The sequence below is a fragment of the Chinchilla lanigera genome, unplaced genomic scaffold (genome assembly GCF_000276665.1).
Source record: "Chinchilla lanigera isolate Chin_1 unplaced genomic scaffold, ChiLan1.0 scaffold00057, whole genome shotgun sequence".
Classification (NCBI taxonomy): Eukaryota; Metazoa; Chordata; class Mammalia; order Rodentia; family Chinchillidae; genus Chinchilla; species Chinchilla lanigera.
Window position 1 is genome coordinate 12,086,927 of NW_004955458.1, and position 25,835 is coordinate 12,112,761.

General features: G+C 36.6%; 1 protein-coding gene across 1 annotated transcript in view; it reads left to right on the forward strand.

The window, feature by feature from the left end:
* The window catches only part of Msrb3 (methionine sulfoxide reductase B3), a 154,698-nt gene that overhangs the window by 81,999 nt on the left and 46,864 nt on the right, over window positions 1–25,835 (forward strand). The window lies entirely within an intron of this gene.

The following is a 25,835-nucleotide window of genomic DNA, read 5'->3' on the forward strand; positions in this document are numbered from 1 at the left end:
TTTCATTCCGTTTCCTTCCCTTCCTTTCCTCTCTGCTCTCTCCATGTCTTGTTCCCTCATCCATATGGAAGACCTCCCTACGTCCTAGTTCCCTTTCCTCTGTTTTGCTCTTCATGAAATACTATATATCTCGTGGTTAAGAACAGAAGTAGAGACCAGGGTACTGGAGCATCCCTGTAATGCCTGCACTTGGCAGGCCGAGGCCGGAGGATCACAAGTTCAAGTTCCTCCTGCTCAACTTAGCCAGACTTGTCTCACAATGAAAAGACACACAAAGGGCTGGGGTGTAGCTCATTGGAAGGCCCTGAGTTCAGTACCTAGTACCCCAAAACAACAAAAGCAATCGAAGAAAAGAGTGTAAGTGTGTGGGTGGCCCAGGTATCACAGGCAGTGACCTTCACTCCAGGTGCAGTAGTTTTGCGTTGTTTTTGTTGATTTTAAAAACAAATTAATTTTCATTATGTTTTCGCACAATAGCATGTGATTGTTGAATGAATGACAAATGGATTTTTCAAAGGAGCATGTTCTGCCCGTTTCCAGAAACAGCATGGAATATTTACACTGTTCAGAATAACACTTTCTCTCAAAAATAATGTGTAATAAGTTACCTTGCATCTAAATGACTCACATTACGGGTTGTAGAAGGTGAGAGGTGTAAAGGGCCGGAAACTTCACCAAAGTTGGTTTTTTTGGTGGGAGGGGGAAGCAGGAATTGAACTCAGGACCCTGCGCTTGCCAGGCAGGCACTTGTGCCACTGAGCTACATCCCCAGCCCCGGAAACTTTGTAATAGTGAAAATATTTTGTGGCAGGGGAGAGCAAGTTTTATGGCTGATCAGTAGTTCTTTTTTCATTGAAAAGAATAAGTCTCAGTCTCCCCAGCCGGTATAAATAGAGTGTATAGTTTTATTCTCACATTTTTTACTTACCTTTATTTCTATTATAATATTTTATTAAATTTAATCTTTCTCCTGTTTTATTGTATACTAACGTAAAAATATGCTATTAGCGTATGAATGCAGATGTTAAAATTTTGTTCAAATGTAGTACATTAGAATTACTTTTGCAGGAATTTGTTTAACTGTGTACTCAGTGGCTTGTTTTATATTAATTTTTATCTATATATTTTTCAATTACATTGTATAACAATTTGTATTTATTTTCATCATGAGTAATAATTCAATTTACTTTCATCACAACCTGCTTTTTAGTTACTCTTTGAAATATTGTTAGGGTGCATGATTCTTACTGACTTGCTTATTAGGAAACTTAGTGGGTTTTGTTGCTGCTGTTGTTTTGAGCAGTGTGTTAATATATTTATTTTCCTAGCTATATGATTCCACATTTTTCAGCATTATAGAAGAACACTGCATTTCTAGAATTTAGCATTGTCCATTGTTTCCAGTACCCACATTATACATATGAATAAAAATTATATGAATAAAAATTTCCCCACAAGAAGCTTTCAAATCTTATTATATGTCTTTATGGTGAAGTTCAATTATAACTTTTATGCATTTTGTGTAAATTAAAAATTTTATAAACTAACAAATATGGTCATGACTGGTATGGAAGCAACTTTATAGAACTATGCATTATGTTTTATTTAAAGATAAATTTTTAATGAATGTGAGAATTAAAAAAGAAATTTAATGTTAAAATGAGCACCATTTTTTAAGTTTGGAAATTTAATTCACCCGTGTTTAATTCCACAGCATTTTTGATCATACACTCTGATCAGGCTTTGTGCATTGCCATAAATGAGCTGTTTGTAAATTATTTTAGTATTATTTAGTATCTGGAAGAAATAACTGGTAGGCTATTCTTACACGATTGTGATAAGCATGAAAGAAGCTTCCTTCTCCCTGCTGTTTATTTTTTTAATAACAAAACCAGGGTTTTTATTATTATTGTTGTTATTATTGTTTTGTGCTTGTATGCTATAAACCTGAGGAAAAGATAATCATATTTTAGAGTCATTTTGTTAAATGCGATTGCTTTAACAGTTAATTGAACACCTACTTTCTGTTACAATATTTGAGAATTAATTTTTTTAATCAAAATTTTTTGTTTACCGGTGTACAGTGGCACACAGCTTCTTGGGAGGCTGAGGCCACAGGGTGACAAATTCAAGGTCAGCCTGGGTAATTTAGCAAGATCCTGTCTCAAAAACAAAAAGAAGCCAGGCCTGGTGGCACACACCCATAATCCCAGCATTCTGGAAGGCTGAGGCAGGAGTGTCACAAGTTTGAACTCAGCTGAGCCAATTTAGTGAGAAAAGACTGGGGATACACCTCAGTGTAAAAGCCCGAGGTTCAATCCCCAGTATTTAAATAAATAAAAATTTTAAGGGTAGGGATGAAGCCCAAGGATAGAATAATCCTTGGGTTCAATCCCCAGTACCAGGGGAAGTCACAGGCAATGTGAATTTTCTTCCTGTTTTACATTTCTCAGCCTACTGGAGACAGACAATGGGACCATAAGCAAGGAAGGGAAGTTACCCTCTAGGTGTTCAAATAAATAAAGGACCATTCTTCTTTAATCTGATCAGTTCTACGAGGATGCTCTTCCTTTGTGTACTTGTTTTGTTTTGTGAGATAGGATTTCAGTGTGTAGCTCAAGTTGGCCTCCAGCCCTCTGCAGGCCCCACACCCGCCTCCGGAGCGCTGGGCCCACAGACACACGCGACGCTCAGCAGAATTCCATTTATGAAGATAAACAAACGAAGGCTCAGAGCACTGACTTGCCCAGGGTCCCACGGCTAGTACTGGCAGAACCAGGCCTGTGTAACAAGGCAGGGAAAGAGTTCTAAATCCGTTCCTTCCACAGTATACCGGAACTGCCACCCACAAAAACAGCAACGACAAAAATAGACGCGTTTTACAATACGCATCATCCGACTTATTGATCTCAGGATGAAGCAAGGGAAGAGCTGCCGAACTGAGCTGGGCTGAGCCACCTTCGGAGCAGTCTCTTGGTAACATGGGTAACAGCAAAATAATGGCGAATGGGTATTGTTTAAAGTAAGAAATCGCGCGTGTAAAGATTCATTATTTAGTAGAGTTACTTTAAGTATAAAGATCTGCATCTCCGTAACAGCCAGCTTTATTAATAAGTGTACATGACCGCAGATCCTGGGCAAAGCATTTAGAGACACAGATTTCTTTGATATGGCTAATTTTAATCTCTATTTTATACTTGGGTTTTAAAGAAAATAATCTTTTATGACTTTTCAAAATGCTTATTTGTTTTATTGAAATCCAGTGGTAACATGTCTTTTATAAAATGGTGGAGACTTATTCTTCCGTTTTATTTTTCTTACTGCTAGATTCAATGATCTTCTCTTTTGGCATGATTTTTCCTAAATATACTTTTCCCATTCACATCAGTTTTCATATGTATATGTCACAACACAAGTCGTGGCTCTCTAACAAAAAGCTGAAAGCTTCTACAGTTCTCTGTTACCTACATTTGTTACTAAGTCAACATCATGAATTTATGTAGGGTGATCAGAAGCAGGAAAGCTGTGGCTTAGAAAAGGTTTTAATCTTTTTCAAATAACTTAGCAGGGCAATCTAGTAAAAAATGACATGATTAATGACTGAAGAGGATTAAAATATTTTCACATTCTCTTCTTAATGACCACTATCTTAAGTTTCTACACCAAAATTTATAACTAGTAAAATATTACCGGAAAAATATATCATTTATAATCCACTTGAAGTTGTTTCTACCTTATCAAATTGTGTTTGCTTTTTAGCCATGACAGCAGAAATGAAGATCAAATATTAACTAAAATATAGCTTTTGTGCTATAATTAAAGACATTTATTAAGGTGTTAAGATTTACTAACTTTAGCATAAAAGGTGTAAGATTAGGCAGAGCAGCAATTCAGTTAGTATGTAGTTTTTAAAAACAAATTTGTATAATTAGGCAGCTCTTTGTTATTTGGAAATAGGCCATTTTAGAAAGTTTAGCTATAAATGTTTTCTATGTGCATAAATAGATGGCAAGGGTAGCCCTTAATGTTGGAATTTTGCCCATTGATTCTAGTTGCTCTGTCTTTTTTATCCAGAGATAATGATGTGTATTCACTCTCTGTCATATTTACCTAGAGGAAGCCATTGTAATCTCTGATTTTTCTCCTTCACTGTGCTTATGTGTAAATATTACATAAAATAGCAAATGGGAGGAAGTCTGTTTTGTCTAAAGATACCATTCGTCTAAAACAAATGCATCAATCTGTCTTTGAAAAGAGAATGGTAAGAATTTTGTTTGGTGAGAGGAGGATGATGATTAGAACTCAAAACTATGTTGCAAATTATATGAATTAGTGTTGAATCCCTTTAAGAATTGGACATATTTTTCTGATTGTGTCTGCTTAGAGAAACCAGGTAAGTCACACCCTTACAGTGTCTCAGCATTTCTTAATTCCCATTACCAGTGGAATATCATTCTGATTAAAACTTGCAAAGATTTCTGACAGAAATCTGAAGCTAATCTTTAATCAGGTATCTTATAGTATAATCTGGCAAGCCTTGTATATGAATTGATACTTCCAGTATAAGAAAATAATAAATTACTTTCTTTTAATTATTTTTAATTTTAAAACTGCACAAAGTTAATTAACTCTCTTTAACTTCCAATACTGTGAATTCTTTAGGGACAGAGGCTTGTTTGATTCATCTATTATATTTATCCCCAGCACTAAGTGCAATTAGATCACTATAAGTAGTGACAAAATGAATTTTAAAGGCAAAGGCAAAGGAATTAATCCTAATTACTAACATTTCCTTACCTACATTTGTTGTGAAAACTAATGTATGTGGCTTTGGACCTGCTGTCTCCCTCCCTCCCTTTTTTCCTTCCTTCCTTCCGCGGAAGGAACCCAGGGGATTCTCCCTGGGTGCTGTCTCCCTCGTCTCCCACCCACCTCCCTTTTCAGTCTCTAATTTTGAGACAGGGTTTGATTTATTTCACTTAACATTGCGCCCGTTTACTTATGAATACTTCGTTTATCTTTCCTTACGGCAGAGTATAGTCCGTTACATATAAACATCGCATAGGAAGCAAGGAGATCTTTTTCTTCTTCTTTTCCAATAGAATGAATGTTTTCTCTAAATATTAGATGGGGAACAAAAGATGGAGGGAAGGAATAGGGAAGAGGAGGAAGGGGATGGAAAAATTTGAGGGGCAAATGATGACAATAGAGCTTTTGCTGATGGGGAGGGGCCCAGGGGTCGAAGGAGCAAGCCTGGAGGGGAGCGTAGGGGATGAAAAGAAAAAAGAGAATGCAGATGTATTATGTACCTGTACCAGTTCCCCGTGATAAACGTAATCATTTACTACCATGCGCTAATAAAAAATTCTACTTGGAAGTTAAACATTACTGCTTCTGTTTATGCCACCTCCCATTTAATTTTAACAAACATATTTGGCCTTGTGTTTTATTATTGTTAACGCTGGGAATTAATTAACCTCCTTTCCATTCTCTCAATTTAAGAAATTTAATACTCTTTTAATGTGTCTCTGATTCCCATACATTTCTCATTATGCCTCCTTAAAAATCATTTCTTAAGAATTTTATTAAATGTTACAGCCACAATGTTAACTGCTACTTAGATTTAACTGTTTAATTTTTCCTGTTTATCCTCCACTGTTTCTCACGTCCTCTGTACTTATCCATCTCAGCTTTATTTTTCATTTTGCCATGGAATTTCTTTTGATATTTTCTCAAAAGTTGTTCTAGATAGCAAACTACCTGAGTTATATTATGTACTGTAGATTATTTGCATGCACCTATGATGACATCAGAAAGGAGCTAGAGGTAAAGGACAAAACATTGCAAATCTGTTCCTGAAGAGTGGAAGCGGGGAAGAGAATGTACCACGATTCTAGGATTTTTATGTGTGCTTCACTAGTCGTGGACTTCTTTCCTTTTGAATGGTGAACTTTTTCACAGGTGTAATTTGAACTCAGTATATAACTCATTTACCTAAATTATTTTTTTCTAAGAGGAAGAAAAGGAACTTGTTAGGTGTCAAACAGTTAAAAGTAAGTACTCAACAAATACAAAATAAGACTAATATTGAAGGGGACCATATTAAATATCATATCAGGTTCAATGTATTAAAATATGCATTTTTCCATATCATAGCTTAAGTTTAACCTTGATAATTCTCAAGTTTTCTTTTAAAGTGTTTTGAAATTGAATACATAAAATTTAAATTTTAAACAAGTATTGTCATCTTTGTTCAAATTGGAGCATAAGGTGCACCACTTCTTAAGTGTTGTTATCCATTTTTGGGTACTTAGTTAAATTAAAAACATGTTAGAACAATCTAAGGGATGACAGGATTTCACCTTGCTTTTTTAGTTCACAAATGTTAAGGATGCTCAGATTTTTTGTGTCAGCTTAGTTGTAAGTAAAGGAATGGAATTATTTGTAATACAGATATATACTTTCTAATATAGTCTATATTTTATGATACTGCTTTATCTTATCTCAGTATTACAGCTTTTCAGTTTATTTGTGTAAAACTAGAGTGGACAGCATGGATGACAGGGTTATAGTACAACAGCACTATCTTGTTTTATGAGCATTCCAGGAGTAATTTTGACATGACAAAGTCTCCAGTTTGAGAAAGAAGGGTAATGAACAAGGGGATATAAGGGGACAATTCAGCAATGTGAATGAATAAATTAAAATAAAATCAATGAAAATGAGAGATAAAAGGTCTGCATGATTTTATAACTTGATGAGTTTTACTGTGACAGCTTTTTAGAAATATTTTATTGTGTTTTCATAAGCTTAGTATAGTGGGTTTTTTTTTCCCCTGAAAAAAAAACTAGAACAAAATATTTGATGCACAACTCAGAAGAGGAGAGGTTTAATTGGGCTCATCAGTTTGGTGTTTCAGTTCATGATTATCTTGCTGCAAGGCAGAAATGGTGTAGTGGAGGACAGCTGCTTGCCTCCTGGCAGCTAAAATGTAGGGATAAAGGAAGGAGCTGGGGACAAGAATATACCCTTCCAAGTCGTGCTTCAAGTGACCCACCTCCAAAAAAGTGAGACGAAGGGGGTCAGATTTAACCCATAGTGGTATACCTCTTGTGTCCAAAAGGCTTAGATTGATCTCATTATGCAGAGTCCATTTAGTCCCTCCCTAAGAGTTGCCAACGTCTTAATAGTTCAGCACCACTGAAAAGTCCAAATCCAAAATTTCCCGAGAGTCAAGGCAAACTCTTAGCTGTGAATCCCTATGAAAACAAAAGAAATGAAAAAGAAGGTTAAATACTTCCAGCATCTAATGGTACATAGTAAATATTCCCATTCCCAAAGTAAGACTAGAGGAGTAGGAGTCAGACCAAAGCAACTGAAATCGTATGAGCCTGGCCTTTATTGTCTCCATTCCTTTCAGCATTCTGGTCTTCTGATCTCCGACTAATATCACTGATTAATCTCCGTTTCCAAAATTTTATGGCTTCTCTGGTCCTCATCCCCAGATTTCTCCAAACTCCTCCCACAAAGCAGTTCTAAAGTCTTCTGAACCGCATGGTGGGTACCATAACTACGGTGGCCCCACTGCTGGTACTAATTTCCTGGATTAGTCAGCTTTCCCGTTTCTAGGACAATATATCTGACACCTACAACTTAAGGGAGCAGGGAGGGCATGGTGGAGGAGAGCTGCTCACCTCCTGGCAGCCAGGAAGCAGGGAGAAAAGGCAGGGACAGGAAACAGGAGTGCATCCTTTCAGAGTACGCCCTCAGGGACCCGCCTCTTCTGGCCAGGTGCCACCTTTTAACACAGGAAGCTTTTGGAAGCTTTGTTTTAGATCTAAACCAGAACACCATTTCTGTGTTATTTTCTTTTATTTTTTCTTTGAACTCTGAATATTTCTACTTTTGTTTTATTTGTTCATTGAATAGGTAAAAGGTAGAATCTCATTAGTTTAACTTGCATTTTAATAACTAGTGAGATTGAATATTAAGCTTCATATATATTGATTGTTTCTAATTCTTTTATGAATTGTTTACATTTTGTGGGGGGGGTGTGAGATTAGGCATAAGAGTAGGGTTTGCGTTAGAGAGACGGTCAGTTGGATTCTGGTTCTGTCTTTAAAGCAGTGTAAAACATTATTTGCAGCAAGTAATATAATCTCCCTGCACCACAGTTTTCTAATTTATAAGATAAAGCTTGTAATTATAGTATCTATTTCAATGTTGTAAATACTGAGTAAAATAGCATACAGGTCAAACACTTAGTAAAATGCTTGTCACATGTTAGTGCTGCTGTGGCTGGTGCTGCTAAGGCACTAAAGATAAAGCTTGAAATTTTTTCTCAGTTTTTTGTTTTCTCTTTAATATTATGATTCCCCCACCCATGGAAATTCAGAAATTTTTGTTAGTAGCATATGTTAGTCTTTTCATTCTTTTGCTGTATTTATTTTGGAGTTATGCTAAGAAAATTGTTCTTCATACTCAATAGTATAAAAATACTATGTGACTATTTTAACATGATTGAGTTATAAATGGAATAATAAATTTTAATGTCTCAGAGTGTAGAAGATTAATAATCCTATGATATTTTAAATTTTTTTTTTTAGAAAAGTAGCATCTACTCTTGTCAAGAAAGTTTAGAAACATTAGTTTATGAATTTAACAAGTTTTAAAAAAATGTTTTAAGATTTTGACAATAGACTCCTCTGGACATTTTGTGCATTTGGGACGGGCCTCTGCGATTCTGTAAAGAGCCTTTGTGTCCGCTAGAAAATGGTGGTGCATTTGAGCTAGTGAATTAGGAAAATGTTCATCCCGCCTTCCATGACCACCACAGTTCATGGTCCAGCTAAATGACTCATGAGTCGAGGCTAATACAGGGGCAGAGGAGTCTGAGACCTGGAGTTCAGGTGTCCTTGGTTTCTTCTACCAGGCTCCTTATGGCGGCCCATAGTGCAACACTTCCTAGGGCAGCCCTGTGCTTTGGTGTTATTACTAAATGGCTCTTAAAAATAACTTCAGAAATAGTGATTAATTTATATAAATCTGCTTGCTTAATTAAACTGAATTGGGCAGAGTTTTATACAGGTACTTGTATAAAAGATGAAAAATGTTTTTAATATGAATATTGTGATAAAAAACTAAGGTAAGAGAGCACTGACACCAATCATACAGATCCCTGTTTTTCTGTCTTAGCTGTTAATTTCAGTGCTCTTAAGAATTGGCTTCTTACTCAGACTAAATAATCACATGCTTTTATTATGGTAATATTGGTCAGTATTATGTGGAGTCTGTAGCAAAACATGCTCTGTGGAAGTCTCACCTTGCAGCTGTACTTAGCCATCTGTGGTAGTTTATCTTTCTACCATTTAATTTCTTACTCATGGTTATTAATTAGTCCTTCAGCCATTTATACTATATCCCTTGGGACTCTGATTTCTTTGTAGATACATTCTTTTTCAACCTCAAATCTCGTAACAAAATCCTCCTTTCATGTCTTTGCTTTAACTGAGTTTTGCCTCTCACGGTGCCTTCTGCAACGATATCTGTACTCCACACCCATAGGCAGCGTCAACAGTGACTCTTTGTTGCCTCTTGTAGGGCTTTGTCTTTACTCTCTGACACAAGAACTCTTCCTTTGAGCTTTACCATTGTATAGAACCACTCACTGCCTTTCATCATTACTGTGATTTATCTGTTCTCTGGCAGCAGCCCTTTATTATTATTGTCAATATTTTTGCGGTACCAGGGATCGAGCTCTGCGCCCTTTACTTACTGAGGTTTTAGTCTTTAACTATTGCCATCCTCATGTGTGACCGCAGTAGTAATGTGGGCAGTCCAACCAACAGCCAAGTTCCTTCAATCCGCATGTCCTGCCCTTTCCTTCCTTTTTCCAGTTTCTTTTTTTATTTTCCTCCCCACCCAGCCTAGACTATATGGTGACCATTTTGTTAGTTTGACTAGTGCCCCCAAGGTCCTGGATTTTTTTTCTCGTGTTAAATTCCACATAAAATTTCCTGGTGATCTGCTTTCAGTAGTTGTAACACCTACATCCAGGTTTGCCTGCTAAAAAAAGAATGAAATTATGGGTTAGTTTCCACTAGACACTTACGATCTTCAACTTCATATTAACCGTTGGCACCATTCTGCGCTTTCCCTGTGCCTTCTCTCCCAGCCTTCTCTTTCTGACCAGTAATCTCATCCCTACTTCCACAAACTGGAAGTTATGATGTTTGAACTTTTGTCTCTTGAAACTACTACCATTTGTACCTTCTCTTATACTCTTACTGCATGCTTGGAAGAATAGTTGTCCTTTTTTTTGTCCAAAGTATTCCCATCAGCTGTCTTATATGAGGTTACTCCATTAGTTATTTATTCTAGTCCCTGAATTTAGAAGCAGTTTGATTTTGCGTAATCCTTCTGCGTAGCCTGCAAGTGAACCCAAGTCATCCTATCAGAACAGCAAAACAACATAAAACAAGACTCCTTCAGTTTCATTTATTTCTTAATTTCGTATCTCTTCTTTCATCTGAAGTCAAATCTTTCAGTACACTACACTAACTATTCCAGCTTTGCCTTATGCATGGGAAAAGTCTAATAAAAAAGGACAAAGAAGAGCTCAAGAATTAGTAAAGGTCAATAAGTATTTGCAAAAATTTAACCAAAACTACTAATCCTAGAAATGCAAATTATGTTAACTATAAAAATGCTTGCCAAAAAATTAAGAATTATAAGTATTGTTAGAAGTTTACTGTTAAGTGTTAGTATCAAGAATAGAAATTGATTCACTCTTTTTGAGAAGCAACTTGGTAATTGTTACTATGCTAATTCTACTTCGGGAGAATTTCTATAGAAAATATTCAGAGGTAAATGTTACAGAATGCTCATGATACACTATTGTAGCAAAAAAAAAAAAAACAAAACAAAACAAACAAACCAAAAACAGAAACAAAAAAACCCCACCCTGATAGTGAAAGAACAACTAAGCATCCTAAATTTTTAATACTCTGGACAGGTCACCACTTTCTCTCTATACATTAAAGACCTGCAGGAAATACACCAAAATGTTAATGTTAATTACTTCAGTGTGATATGATCATAAGTAACTTATCTTTCTTATAGTTTCCTGTAATTTTCTAGTTTAATTTACAGGAACATTTATTGTATTTGTAAATGGAAAAGAAAACATTTACATATATGAATTCCTAGTCCCCTTCGTCCTCACCACCTCAGCCCCAGCAAAACAGTAGAGTAGGAATTTTTGTGCAAAGGTGTTTTTAATTTCCACAGGCTCTCACTATGTTCTGCTTGTCCCTTAGTGTACCTTTGTGGACACCAGTTTCATGATGAAAAGGAGGGGGCAATGATTTGTAGTTTTGCCATCAGTGTCTAAACAACGATAGGAAAGTTTTGACCTATACAGAATACTCTGAGAGGGCTGGGGATTTAGCTCAGCGGCAAAGCGCCTGCCTGGCAAGAGCAAGGTCGTGAGTTCGGTTCCCGGTACCGGAGAAAAACCAAAAAAACCCAAAAAACAAAAAACAGAATACTCTGAGAGGGAGGAGAGAACTCACCAGGGAATGAAGGGCGAAGCAAGAGCCAACTGGAGATGAGTATTTCACGCTACGGACGTAGAAGGTTCTCATCAACATTGTGTAGATTTTCTCATAATAATTTCAGTAAACAGTAAGACTCAAAGCCCAAACATTGTTTGGTGAGAAGTAGGGATGACTGGCTCTTTCCCCACAAAATGAGAAAAGTGGCTAATGACAGTATTCCTTTTCAGAAACCACTCTTGGATAAAGATATCCAGGATATATGCTTTTAGCTGTAAACCTTCAATTTGTGACTTCACAAATGTAGATTACGACTTATGTGGGTCTTGGGGGTCTGTCCTTTGCTCATAGTTCATATTCATATAAATAGTGCTTCCGTGTCAAACACTGGCCGGTATAATGGTACACAGAATGCTTACAGGCCGTGAGTAGGTTACTTTTTAAAAGCGCACTTGTAGGTTGCTTGTTTTTTGAGCTTAGAATATCTTTTACTGTGGAAGTAACACAATAGAAAAGTTAGGTTTCAAGGCCAATTCTTCAAAAACATGAACCTAAAATGTACTTGATAATAGGTAAGTTTTAGTGTAAAATTTATTCAAGATTTTCAATTGAGATGCTAAGAACCAACTTCCCGTTCCACTACGGTATTTTATGGGGTGGGGCAGAATTCCCTTAGCTTTCAGCTCTTTCAGGAGTTGGAGCACTTTGTAACAATGATCAGGTACAAGGTTTACTCGAGTTGATCAATGACAGCGGAGGAAAGGAAATGAATATTTTCAGAGCTGTTGAGATTAAGGAAGCATGAGGAGTTATCATCAGAGTTGTTGGTGTAATTGAACATCATGAAAAATTAGATTAGAAGGAGAAACTTTAAGCCAAGTGCTAAAAGAAAATGGGAGAGCATCCCAGGAATCACAGATGGAGGGAGAAAGGGGTGATTGAAGACTTCAAAAGTATGGTTTCTGGAGTGATGAAGCGTTAAAGATCCCGACTCTCCAGTCACAGCGGCCCTGTTGCTGGCACCTGGAGGTATTTACACCCACATTCACCCAGCCTAACTCTGGTTACTCAACTCAGCTTCATTTAGAGCATTTTTCTCGACCCCAACCACATGTAAGAATAACCCAAGGAGCTTTTAAAAAAGTAGCGCCTAAGCCCATCTTGGCCCGTTTAAAGTCTCCGCAGGTAGAGCTCAGGGGTTACACTGCTTTAGAAGCACTCTAGGAGATCGTTGTGTACCTAGAAAGGATAATGGCTGAGCGCCTTCAGAAGTGAATTACTGTATAGAAGGGTTTAGAAGTAGGGTGTCTGTTTTAGTCAGCATTTTACCTCTGCATCCATCAAGGACTTGACTATTAATAGAAATTCAATGCATATTTGCTTGAACACAAGACTGAATAAAAAAATTAACCGTGAGTGTATTCAGTTAGCTCTGATTCTGTATATTATAGTTCAGCGTTAGGTCACCTTTGTAGCTAGTGTGTTCCTGACCTCGCCTCAGTTCCAGCAACAGTCTAAGCAATCCCCTTTCGGCTGTGAGTCCCTGGACCCCTGTTTTCAGTCCTTGCTGTCAGGAACCTATCAAGAGCTGTGATCCCAAGTCAGACTCATTTTCTAAGATGGAGAAAATTGCCCTGAATCGCAGCCACATAACTACGGGCCTGTAAGTTTGGCTGACATTTTGACTTTGCAATACCATTTTCTCCCAGATTCCTTATCAATGAGTTCTGTTTCTTCCATTTCAAATTCCCCCTTATTATTATTCTCTTGCTCTGGAACTGATTATAGTTTGTAAATATGTAGGGAGAGAACTTTTATTTAGTCAAGTTCATTAATTATATAATTCATATTATTTGTTTTAAAAAATATACATGGGCGTGGTGGTGCATGCCTGTAATCCCAGCACGTGGAAGGCTGAGGCAGGAGGATCACCTAGAGTTCAAGGCCAGCTGAGGTACATAACGAGACTTTGTCTCAAAAAAGAAAGAAAGAAAGAAAGACAGAAATTTAACAATTCCCAAAATAATTGATGATTGACCAGTTTCTTTGTATTTCTAATACTTTTTGATTTATATAGTTCACTGGTCTGTAGTACATATAAGTTTATCAGTGTTATATATTTATGAGCTATTACTTTTTATTAAAAGATACCTTTTTATCCTAGTTAATGTTTTGGAACTGATTTTTTTTTGTCTAATATAATCACCATTCCTACTTACCTTGTGTTGTACTTATGTAGTATATCTTTTTAAAAAATTTAATCTTCTTTTATCATTTTAATTTATGTGTGCCTTTTACAAACATAATATTGCTAAAGTTTGCTTTTCTTTTTTTATGCAATATGAGACAATATAGAGAACTTTTTACTGTTATGAGAAGAGAGCCAGAGGGGCTGGGGATTTAGCTCAGTGGCACGGCGCCTGCCTGGCAAGCGGAAGGTCGTGAGTTTGATTCCCGCTACTGGGAAAAAAAAAAAAAAAAAAAGAGAAGAGAGCCACTTTTTAAAAAATCTATCATTTTATGGTCTCTTTGCTCCTCTTATTTTGTATATATGTATTTACTTGTTTATAAAGGATATGCACATGTATATAAAGTATGGATATTATAGACTATAAAAATCACAAAACAGTAAAATTTTCCATAAATCTATTACTGTCTGACTGTTACGTGTGTAGATCTATGTACTTTTAAGTCTTTTATTTTAAAGAGAATAAAAATTTTAAAAAATAATGAAAACTACAGAATTTCAAATCAAGATGATAGGAAATTAACAATGGTTGTTATATTGCATATGTTATCTTCCAAGTAGTTGTTCAGATTACCAGATATACTTTTAGTATCTTCTTTTTTTAAAAAATATAAGTGAGTTTATCATGAATATACTGCTTTGCAACCTGTTTTATCCACTGAACAAAGAACTATCATAAATATTTTGCATACCACTAAATATTTATCTGTAATATCTTTTTATGAGTTCTAAGTTGATTTTCTATGCTCTAAGTAGGATTATATAGACTTCTGGAAAGACTATCAAGTTAGCTCTATGTGGAATATAAAATTTATGTAAAATCTATGTGTTTGCGTATATACATATATATGAATTAAATGCTTTTATATGTTTACATATATATTAAAAACTTCCATACACTTGAATATTTATTTTTGCTTGAATTTTTAAAGTTGAAGCTATATTTGCATATTATTACATAATAAAAAACTAACATACTCATTTTTGAAATTCAAGCAAATACCAACAAATTCTTAGGAAGAATACTTAATTTAATTAAGAAAACTTAATTGAGGAAACTTAATTCTTAGGAAGATATAAACTACCAAAGTCAACTTATAAAGAAATATAAAATCTTACATCTGTAACTGTATAGGATGAGATTAGGTAAGTACTGAAAAAAACCATTCACAGAGGCAAGCCCAGACCAACATGGCTTCACTGGTGAATCTGATGATTCCTTTTGTTGTTTTTAGAGAGAAAAGTTTTAATTTGGCTTATGGTTTCAGAGGGTTCAGTTCGTGATACGCTGGCTTCAGGATAGAAATATCATGACAGTAGGGCAAGGGGAGCAAAGCTGCTTATGTCACAGTAGCAAGGAGACAGAGCAGGGGAGCAAAGCCAGAGATAAAGGGGCTAGGGACCAGATAAAGACCCCAAGGTTGTGCTAACACAAGCTACTCAGACACCAAAAGGTATACATTACTAATCTCTTAGGTGACTCCCAAGTCAATCAAGTTGACAGTTACGCTTAACTGTCATAATCCAACCCTTGTCAATTTGACACCCAAACACATCTCCTTAAACCATACTGTCCAGGTAAGATCAATAACATTCATAATTCTGCCTAACCTAACACAGCCACCCTGCATACAACCAAAAATACAAGGCCTTCCATAATGTCTCCACAGTTCTAGCACTGCTCAAAAGTTCAACTCTAAAATCTTGTCTGGGACTCATGGCAAACTTGTAGCTGTGAGAGTGGTTCAGAAGGTTTGGTCCACGATTGGCTGGATCCAAGACAGGAACGTCATGACAGGAAGGCCTGGTGCAGCAAAGCTGCTCCCCTTATGGTGGGCAGGATAGCGGGAGAGCAGTGTCCCAGTGGACTTTTTGAAGAAGAATTAATAGTAATTCTTTACAAACTCTTCCCAAAGGTAGGAAATAAAAGTATATTTCCTATCATTTAACAAGTCTAGTGTGGTAGCAAATTGAGATAAAGATCACAAGACAACTACAGACCAATATTACTCCTTTTTTTTGGTACCAGGAATTGAGCTGAGTGCCTTGTACTTGCCAGGCAGGTACTGTGCTGCCTGAGCTATATCCCCAGTTCCTAAGACCAATATCACTCATGAATACATATGAAAAGTCTTTAAAAATACTAGCACAACATAAAATAAAATTAGTTGTGACTTACCCCAAGATTTCAACGTTTTTTTGACATTCAAAATCAATATTTCAATCCGTGGTGCAATGACAGGATTTCCTTTCTTTCCTTTTCTTTTAGGCAGAATAGTATTTCACTGTGTTTGTGTACTACATTTTTCTTATCCAACAATCTGTTGATGGATGTAAGTTGATTTCATATATTGACTATTGTGCATGTAATCTACCTAGAGATTTCTCTTCAAAATACTGATTTTTAATACCTCTCCATGTACACCCAGTAGTGAGATACCTTGATCATGTCACAGTTCTATTTTTTTTTTTTTTTTTTGTCTTTCTGAGACAGGGTTCTTGCTATTCAGTTTATGCTGGCCTTGAGCTCACTTTATAGCCCAGGTTGGTCTCGAACTCACAGCGATCCTCCTGCCTCAGCCTCCCAAGTACTGGGATTACAGGCGTGCACCACCTCACCTACAGTTCTATTTTAAATTTGTTGAAGAGCTATATTATCTATATTATTTTCTATGATGGCTGTCCTAATGACATTCCAGTCAACATATTATACAAACATTCTCTTTTCTACTCACCCTTGCCAACATTTGTTATCTTTCATCTGTCTAATAGTCATTCTAGTAGGAGTGAGGTAATACTTCATTATGGTTTTAATTTGCAGTTCACTGATGCTTAGTGAAGTGTAACGCTTTTTCATGTATCTGTTGACCATTTGTATGTCTTTTACCAAATGTGTATCAGATCCTCTGCCCATTTATTAATTAGGTTATTTTCTTTCCGTTGAGTTGTTAAAGTTTCTTATACATTTTGGATATTAACTCCATATCAGATGTATGATTTGCAAATATTCTTTCCTATTCCACAGCTTAGATCTTCAGTCTTCTGACTGCTTCCTTTCTTGTGCAGAATTGTTTAGTTTGATGTAATCTCATTTGTCTGGTTTTGCTTTTGCTACTTATACTTTTAAGAGCATATAAAAAAATCATTGTCTAGGCCACGTCATGGAGTTTTCCCCTATATTTTGTTGTAGTACTTTTATAATTTCAGGGTATATATTTAAGTCTTTAATCAATTTTGAATTGATTTTTTATTATTTTATTTTAAAGAAAAGAAAAATATACCATAAAAACAATGGCATGAAACTTCAATACAGGATTGTAGGAGAGCAACAATGGTTAGTACATTATGTTTTGTTATCTTCAAAGTAGTTGCTCATATTACAAGATATAGGCATGAAAAACTGATCAAACAATATAGGCATAAACCTTTCCTTTCAATGAGCCAATAGCAATTAGTAGTATAGCTATCTTAACTATCCTGTGTGTGTACACACACGCACACACACACACACACACACACATATTTTTTTTCCTTTTCTCTTCCTTCTTTTCTCCTTTCTCCATTCCAGCTTCTCCTTCCTTTTGAGCAATTTCTTCCCATTTCACAGTATCTATTGTACAATTTTGAGTTGATTTTTGTAAATTATGTGAGATAAAAGTCTAACTTCATTCTTTTATGTGTCTGTCTGAACACTAACAAACTATTAAAACTCAAGAAAACTATTCTACTAGAAAGATAAAACGTGTGGGAATAAATTTAACCAAGGAAGTGAAAATATATACACAGAAAACTGTAAATCATTCATGAAAATAATTGAATGAAGCACTAGCAAATAGGCACTGCGCTATGAATCAGAAGAAGCATTATTGTTAATATGTTCACACTATCTAAAATGATTTACAGGCTCAATGAAACTTCTAGCAAAATTCTAAAACAATTTTCATGGAAATAGAAAACACAATCTTAAAATTCATAGAGAAGCACAAGATCCAAAATACCCAAAGCAATTTGATTAAAGTCCACTATAAAGCTATTTGCTATATAATTTGAATGCTTGTATCTACTCTGATCCCAAAACTTAAACTCCAATGCAGTTGATTGAGAAGTGAGGCCTTAGGATGTTTAGGGTGTTGATCACGAAGGCTCTGCTGTCATGATGGATTAATTCCTCATAAAAGGAACTGGAGGGAGTGAGCTAGGACACGTTATCCTTTTATACCCTGTCACGTGAGGGCCTGGCTACCAGACACCACCTCGGAAACAGAGAGAACCAGTGGTCACCAGACAGTAAAAGTGCAGCCACCTTGATCTCGATCTTCCCAGCCATAGAACTGCGAGGAACGACTTCCTGTTTCTTATTAACTATCTAGTCTAACATGCTTTATTATAGCAGCACAAATGGACTAAGACACTATCACAGTTACAGCAGTATGGCACCGGTGGAGTAAAAACGGAAACAAAAAACCCTCGCTGGAATAGAGAGCCCGGCAATAAATGTATTCAGATATGGTCAGTTTTTCAAAACAAAAATTTCAAGGACACGCCATAGGGAAGAAAAGTCTCTTCTATAGATAATGATGGGAAAACTTCAGTTTTCTTTTGTATGAGACAGACTTCATTCTTCTTTCACTTTTTTCTTTTTTGATTTAAAAAATTTCAGAATATAGAAATCTAGGTCGTGGGCTTTTTCTCTCAACATTTAAATTTCTGGTGAATTTCTGAGAAGTCTGTTACAGTTCTTTTACTTACTTTTCTGCAGTTGAAGCGTTTTCCCCTTTTTTGGCTTCTCTTTTTTTCTGGCTCCTTTCAAAAATTTCTCATTGTCTTTAATTTCCTGAAGCCAGAGTATATTAGTGCTAGGTATATTTATCCATCATGATGTCATTTGAGCTTCCAGGAAAGATGGTTTGTTGTCTATCATTAATTTTGGAAATTTCTCAGCCATTATTACTTTAGACATTTTCTCTGCTCCTTTCTCTTTTTCTTCACTTTCTAATATTCCTACTGAACAAACGTTGTACTCTTTTAAAATTAGCCCACATCTATTGGATTCGGTTCTTTTTCCTGCTTTTCTCCCCCTTGCATTTCTGTTTTAAAGAAGTCAGTTGACGTTGCTTTTTATTTTTTATTTCATTTATTTTTATTTTTTGAAGTACTAGAGATCGAACCCAAGGAGCACAAGCTGTGTCCCCAACTCCCCGCACCTGTCCCATTTTGAGACAGGGATTTGCAGAGTTTCCCAGGCTGGTCTCCAGCTTGCCATTTTCATGCTTGGCTTCCTGAGATTTACAGGCGTGTGTCACCACATCTGTCTCTGCCAACATCTCTTTAATCTCACTGATTCCTTCCTCAGTTGATGAACCCATAAAAGGAACTCTGTCTAGATTATAGTGTTTCTGATCTATAGCATAGCTCTTCAGTTCCTTCTTATCCTTTCTCTTGCTCTGCTGACATCACCATCTATTCTTGTATGTTGCCTAATCTTTTCATCAGACCTCTTAGAATGTTAATCATAGTTATTTTAAATACCAGGTCAGGCAATACTAAAATCTTTGCCATGTTTGAGTCTTGTTTTCATGCTTGGTCTATCTCTTCAACATTTATTGTTTTCTTTTAGTATGCTTATTTTCTGAAATTGTACTGAGTACTGTGAAAAGGACTGAGGGAGATAGGTTTATAATGTTTATCTGGCTAGGAATTAAACTGCACTATTTTCTGTGTTAGAGACTTATGAAATATGGCCACAGTGCATCGTTCCTTTAGTTGCAATATCCTGTAGGAGCCTAATTGATATGGCAGTTAAGTATGAGGGAGAGCATGTCACAGTGGACCTGCGATCAGGTTTTAGTCTTTTAATGAGCTCGTATCTTTGGAATGTGACTTTCACAAGTGCCTCTCCTCTTTAGTGAAATAACAAGGCTAGAAGACACAAAACTTGGGTGTTTCCCTTCCTCAACATTAAAGGCTTAAATTGAATTGAAACAGCATGGTGCTGGGTGTGCAAGGCCCACCTGAGGATCGTTGCTGGCAGCATAAGAGGCAGAGGTGGAGAAGAAGTTTAGAGGCTGTTGGGAGCTGGTGGAGGCTGTTGGGAGCTGAAAAGCTGTTGGGAGCTGGTAGAAGCTATAAGGGGCTGTTGGTTCTCTTGGAGGTGCTTGTCATGCTGGTTTTCCTGATGAACTTGGCTGTTCTCATCTTCCAAGGAGCTCTAGACCTTCTTTTTGCTGAAAATGGCTTCGGTTCACTTTGGGGGAGCTCTGGTCCTCACTCTGAGCATTGCTTCCTGGCTCCAGAGGGGAAGATGGTGCACTGCTCAGTCTCTTGGAGAAGCTTGCAGCATTGGCTTTCCTGATGGGAACTCGGCTTTCCACATCATCGGAGGAGCTCGGGACCTCACTGTCGCTGAGGATGGCTGTGGTACCTTCCGGGGGAGCTCTGGTTCTTACTTTGAGCATCGCTTCCTGGCTCCAGTGCAGATCCCTCAGCCTGCTAGCACAGATCCTTCATCCTGCTGGCACAGACTTTCTAGCTTCCACCACTGAGCTTTGGGCCTTTCCAGTGCAGATCCATGAAACAGGCCTGCATGAGACATTGTCATGGACTCTAGGTCTTCAGCTGGACTCATGCAGGGCATTATCATGGGATCCAGGCCCTCAGCTGGATTCTTTGGTCTTGACAGTGTGGACAGATTTCCTGCATTCTTTTTTGTATATGACTCTTTGCATGACTATTATAAATAATTGTATAAAATATATGTCCTGTATTATATGTTCCCCTTGCAAAACCCCAAAGTACAACAAAATTAGGCTCTTGTAAATTGGTTTACCTGAAGGACAGGTATTATTAAATAGAACAAAATGCTTAGGGTGTATTTTACAATTTCTGCTTTCACCTTCTTTTTGCTGGAAACATAGGAGACCTTTCTCTGATTTTTCACTAACAACCGTGAAGGGCTGCAAGAAGTAAACCTGTGATGATGTGTCCCTTATCCTCAGTCCTGGGACCCCCTGGAGTTTTTGACTCTTAAACTTGTTTATACTGCAACTCTAGAAATTTACCAATACCGTGTAATTTTTCTTGCCCTATGTCTTAGTTACTGTTCTTATTGCTGGACAAAATACCCAGTCCCCAAAGTTAAAGGGGGAAAGGGTTATTCAGCTCACAGTTTGTAAAGGTTTTTGTCCATAATCAGCTGGCTCCAAGGCAGGGTGGCACATGGCAGAGGGGCAACCGTTCATGTGGGAAAAGACAGCAAAAGCAACAGGAGCCAAAAAGGGGAGAAAAGCCTCTTTCTGCCTCTTTTATCTTATCCAGACTGCTGGGATTGGGGCGGTGCCAATCCAATCAGTGGACTGATCCAGCAGTCACCCAGCCTTAGTCCCAGCATTGTACACTGGGGATTCAGCCACCTCTGAAAGAGTCTCATGACGCACAAGGGTTGAGGGGACATCTAGACACAAACCATAGCACCCTGGTACTGGCTTCTGCTTTGGTTTCTGATTCTGTATTTGTGCTTTAATAAACTATGATTCTCTGTATTTACCAGTCTGTTCTTCAGTTTTGGGAGCAGCAGTTTGGCTTAGGATCTCAGCTTTTTTTTTTTTTTTTTTTGATGGCTCTAAGAAGAGCTGTATTTTCAGTATTTCAGTTATTTATTTATTTATTTATTAAATAGGAAGATGGGAATTGCAACAACATCCCAGGCTCCTTTTGGCTGGGCCAGGAACTGAATGTACCTTAATTCTATTTCTGTACACTAGCTGCTATCGTATGAATGTTTGTATCCCGCCCAAATTCATATGCTAAACTCCTAACTCCCAAGGTGATGATATTAGGAGATGGTCCTTTTGAGTGGTGATTAGGCCATGAGGGTAGGGCCCTCATGAGTCAGATTAGTGGCCTTACAAGTGGGCTCAAGGGAACTTTCCACCTTTAACCATGTGAGGATAGAGCATATGGGCCTTCACCAGACACTCAATCTGCCAGCACCTTCATCTTGGATTTCCTAAACTGCAGAACTATAAGAAATACATTTTTCTGATTTAGAAGTACCTAACTGGTGGTACGTTATTGTTGTAGCCTGAAGAGATCAAGATACTCGCAATAAACATCTGAAAATGAAAGTAAGAGAATAATAATTAATGTACAGTAGTTTCAAAAGGAATAAAATGCTTGGGAATACAATTAACAAAGGAAGTTTAAGACCTCTACTTTACAAACTAGAAAATTCTGTTGACAGAAATGAGAGTAGGTTGAAACAAGCAGAAAGACATTTATTTACAATCATTATTTATATCCAATCATGGATTAGATGACTTACTGTTTTAACTTTGGCAATATTTGTAAAATTTTACTACAGATTCAACAAAAGTCTTTTCGAAATCCCAGTGGGCTTCCTTGCAGAAATTGACAAGCTGATTCTACTACTCATATGGCACTTAATGTGAACTCATAGTAGCCAAAACATCTCTGAAGAACAAAGGATTTATACTTTGTGATTTCCGCACTTACTGCAAGGCTACAGTAGTAAGATAGTGTACACCAGCAATAGAATTGAATAGGCATATAGACCAGTGCAGTGACATTGAGAATAAAAAAATACATCCTCACAATTATGGTTAATTGATTTTCAGGAATATTTGTGGCTTTTACTTCTTACATATGACTGTAAAAGCACAAGTAGTAAAAACAAAGATACAGAAATTTGACTTAAGAAAATTAATGGTGTTTATGTCTCAGTGGATACCATCTCAAAAGTGGAAAGATAATCCATAAAATGTGAAGAAATATTTATAAAGCATATGTCTGATAAAAGATTCATCTTTAGAATATAAAAAGAACTACAACTCCTACAACTCAGTATTAAAAGATAAAAGGCACAATTTGAAAATTGCAAACCATTTAGGTAGACATTTTTTCAAAGAAGATAACATGCAGATGTATAGTGTGCTCTTTTGAAAAAATTTAAAACAACATTAACCATTTGGAAAATTCAAATCTAGACCACCAGTGAGATGCTACTTGCCACTAAATAACATGAGGGCTGGGGATATAGCTCAGCAGCACCAAGCATCTGCCTGGCAAGTGTAAGGTCCTGAGTTCAATTCCCAGCACGAAAAAAAAAAAAAAAACTTTCCACTAAATAGTGTGATTATAATAAAAAGATAATAATATGTGTTGACAAGGATGCAGAAAAATTTAAACTTGTTTATATTGCTGTTGTAAGTATAAAATTGTACAGTCTCTTTAGAAAATCATTTGATAGAGTTAGGGATATAGCTCAGTGTTAGAATGCTTTCCTAGCATGCGTGGGAGGGACAAGAGTTAAAGAGAGGGAGGGAGAGAGAAAAGGAGAGACAGAAGGGGAGAGAGGGGAGTAAAGGTAGGAGGGAGAGAGGAAGAAAGGGAGAGAGAGAGAGATTTTGGCAGTTCTTCAATGGTAAACATAAAGCATTTTCACTGCTAGCTATATAACCGAGGTAATTGATAACATATGTTCATATTAAATAGTCATAGCAGCATTTTTCATGGTAACTAAAAGATGGAAACAATCTAAATGTCCATCAGCCAGTAAGTGGGTAGATTAAATACTGTATTCAATATTTTATTCTAATCAAAGGAATATTACTCAGCCATAAAAACAAATGGAGTACAGATTCATGCCACACCATGGATGAATTTTGAAAACATCATGTTATGTAAAAAATCAAATAAACAAAGACATGATTCCATTGACATAAGATGTACAGAATATGCAAATCTGTAGAGAAATAAAATAGAGCTAGTGGTTGACCAGGACTGGGGAACACCAGAGTGAAATAGAGATTGACTGAACAACTGGGTTTAGATAGGTAGGTGTGTGTGTGTGCGTGTGTGTGTGTGTGTGTGTGTGTGTGTGCATGTGTGTGTAATTTTTCCTTTTTCTCTTTTCTGCCTGTCCATGTCCTTTAAAGCAATCAAAAATTTGGTTCCAAATTATTAGTAAATTATTTCTTAACAAAATGCCTCATCAGTATGTAAAATCTTTTCAGCGTGTTGCATTAGCTTTCAAAATCATATAAAAAGTTAGGCAGATTTAGCATTAACTTACAGATTTCATTAATCAGAAATGTTTCTTAGATAGTAAATTGTCTCCTCCCTTGGGCTTTATATTCTGATTTTTCAAGAAACACAATGCTTAGAATCAGAACAGAGGTGATATACTTTCTGAGTGCTTCCATGTCATATAAGTACTTCTGGTAGTTACTGAGAACTGCTTTCAGGAAAATTTGTGTTGACTTAACTTCCATATCACTTTTATGGGTGTTTCTATTCTTCCTAACCTCTTTCTTTAAGACTGAATGTTTTTCTTATTTTAATACCTAGTATGCCGTATTTGAAACCTAGTGTGTAATTAGGGTTTAAACTGCATTGTTTAAGGATCAGATTTAATTTTTAATATAGCTCTTTGACTTTTTAAATCTCTCTTTATATTGCTTTCTGTTTGGCTCCAGATCGGTGCTTGTGGGGATTTCACCGAGGGGACGGTTAAGAGCAGGGACCCTGGATTCAAATTTCAGTTCATCCACTTGCCCGTTGTGTCAAGTTGGAAAACTGCTCATTTCTTTCACATCAAGCTCATCTAAAACACTGTGATCTAAAATAGTAATGCCAACTTCATGGGCTTGTTTAGGGGATGAAACGACCTACAACTTATTAAATTATCTGCCACATTCTAAGAAGCACTCAAATTGTTTCTGGTGGTTCCTGCTTGTGTTCTTTTTAAAAGAGCTAAGCACAGATGAAGAGAATGATGTGAAATTAATATATGCGCTATCTTTGCTATCTTTTGGCTTCTTCCCAGGGAACTTCACCACATGTGAAATATGCTGGAGACCTTTCTACACCTTGGCATTTGAATACTATTTATGGGAAGTATTGTCAGTACCCTCTCCAACCTTTTATGGGTAGTATATTTGATATATAATGTTGTCCTTATTTCATTTCAACAATTTGGGAATTTGCGGGCCTCATTGTGCAGCTTTGGAGTTCAGCTTTGGAGTTCAGGGCCTTTCAAGTAAGCTCAGCTCAGTCAGTGGAGTCCTGTGCTGCAGATACAGTGATTCCTACTTATATAATAACGGCAAGTAGGAGATGTATCAAGTGAACTAAATGATGTTCCTAGCTCCGAAAGTGCGTTAGAGATTTTACTTCTTTTTTTTTTTTTTTTTTTTTTTTTTTTGGTGATATTTTTCTGTCCCCAAAGCTTGGAGGAGTGGGAATTTGAGCTTCCCATGGGGCAGCCATACTTGTGCTATTTCTTTCTGTATGTTTTACAGATCTGTCTCTTGTGTGGTTGAATAAAGTGTGTCCTCTCTGTGGCCACTGGTACAACTTCTGCGCATATGCTGCCTCCTATGCTCAGATCGTCCTTGTAAAATCCTTATGCACAGATGAATGTGAAGTGTGTGTTATTCTGCTTTCGAAAAATGTGAATGATCACAATATTTTTTGATCATTAGATTAGCAAACACTTAAATTCTCATGAAATTCCCTCCGTAAACTAAAATCAGTTTTCAGGTATTCAGTCATCCTTGTCTCATGAACAGATGAAAAGAGAATCAGGTCATTGATAGAAAGGAAGACACAGTCATTGTTAAGTGTCACTACTCCATAATCTATTAATACAGAATTAAGCTACTTTTTTTTAATGTTTCAAACATTGGATAAAACTGCATTTATTTTTTTTCTGTAAGGCCAAGAGGAAGCAAAATTTTTATTGGCATTTTAGTTTAACATACATATTTTTTACCTTTCCCTATTTTGGGTACTTATTTATCTCTTTTAAATAGTCACTTGAACAGCAGCAGCGGTATGGTATTTATTATTTATTTATTTATTTATTTGTTCTATTTTAAAGAGTAGTAAATGAGAAACAAACAAAAAATAGAACAGTAGCAGCGGGGCTGGGGATTTAGCTCAGCGGCAAAGCACCTGTCTGGCAAGCGCAAGGTCGTGAGTTCGGTTCCCGGTACCGGAGAAAAACCAAAAAA